Below are 1,717 nucleotides of genomic sequence, written 5' to 3'. Positions count from 1 at the left end.
GGCTCCCGAAAAGAAGAAAAAAAGAGAATTCCACTAAAGCCAACCCATCCTCCAAGCTCCAAACTCGAAGGAGGGAGGGACGCCTGAACGAAAAACTCAATTTTTTGGGGCTCCGAAAAAGATAGAGAAATGAAGAATTTTTTAAAGCAATCACTACTCATAGCTGCAACTCGAAGGTGGAGGATACTTGAACGAAAACCCAGCTCATGGTGCTCCGAAAAGATTATGAATGGAGGATTATTCTAAGCAATCACTACGCATAGCTCCTACCTCGATGGTGGAGGACACATGAACGAAAACACAACTCATCGTGCTCCTAAAAAAATTGAGAATGGAGAATATCTCTAAGCAATCTCTATGCATAGCTCCAAACTCTAAGGGGGAGGAGACATGAGCGAAAACAAACTTCACGGGGCTCTGAAAAAGTGTTTAGGAAGGGAAATTTCCCCTAACAATCACTACGCATAGCTCCAAACTCGAAGGTGGAGGACACATGAACGAAAACGCAATTCATGGGGCTCCGAAAAGATGGAGAATGGAGAATTGCTCTAAGCAATCAGTACGCATAGCTCCAAACTCGAAGGTGGAGGACACATGAACGAAAACGCAATTCATGGGGCTCCGAAAAGATTGAGAATGGAGAATTTCACTAAGCAATCACTACGCATAGCTCTAAACTCGAAGGTGGAGGACACATGAATGAAAACGCAATTCATGGGGCTCCGAAAAGTTGGAGAATGGAGAATTGCACTAAGCAATCACTACAGCATAGCTCCAAACTCGAAGGTGAAGGACACATGAACGAAAACGCAATTCATGGGGCTCCGAAAAGGTTGAGAATGGAGAATTGCACTAAGCAATCACTACGCGTAGCTCCAAACTCGAAGGTGGAGGACACATGAACGAAAATGCAATTCTTGGGGCTCCGAAAAAGGTTGAGAATGGAGAATTTCACTAAGCAATCACTACGCATAGCTCCAAACTCGAAGGTGGAGGACACATGAACGAAAACACAATTCATGGGGCTCCGAAAAAGGGGTTGAGAATGGAGAATTACAATAAGCAATCACCACGATAGCTCCTAACTCGAAGGTGGAGGACACATGAATGAAAATGCAATTCATGGGACTCCGAAAAGATTCAGAATGGAGAATTGCACTAAGCAATCACTACGCATAGCTCCAAACTCGAAGGTGGAGGACACATTAACGAAAATGCAATTCATGGGGCTCCGAAAAGATTGAGAATGGAGAATTGCACTAAGCAATCACTACGCATAGCTCCAAACTCGAAGGTGGAGGACACATGAATGAAAACGCAATTCATGTGTCTCCGAAAAGATTGAGAATGGAGAATGGCACTAAGCAATCACTACGCATAGCTCCAAACTCGAAGGTGGAGGACAGATGAACGAAAACGCAATTCATGGGGCTCCGAAAAAGGTTGAGAATGGAGAATTTCACTAAGCAATCACTACGCATAGCTCCAAACTCGAAGGTGGAGGATACATGAACGAAAACGCAATTCATGAGGCTCCGAAAAGATTGAGAATGGAGAATTGCACTAAGCAATCACTACGCATAGCTCCAAACTCGAAGGTGGAGGACACATGAATGAAAACGCAATTCATGTCTCTCCGAAAAGATGGGCATGGAGAATGGCACTAAGCAATCACTACGCAACGCTCCAAATCTCGACAAGTGGGGAGACACATTGA

The sequence above is a fragment of the Glycine max genome, chromosome 15 (assembly GCF_000004515.6).
Source record: "Glycine max cultivar Williams 82 chromosome 15, Glycine_max_v4.0, whole genome shotgun sequence".
Classification (NCBI taxonomy): domain Eukaryota; kingdom Viridiplantae; phylum Streptophyta; class Magnoliopsida; order Fabales; family Fabaceae; genus Glycine; species Glycine max.
This window is presented reverse-complemented; position numbering follows the sequence as displayed.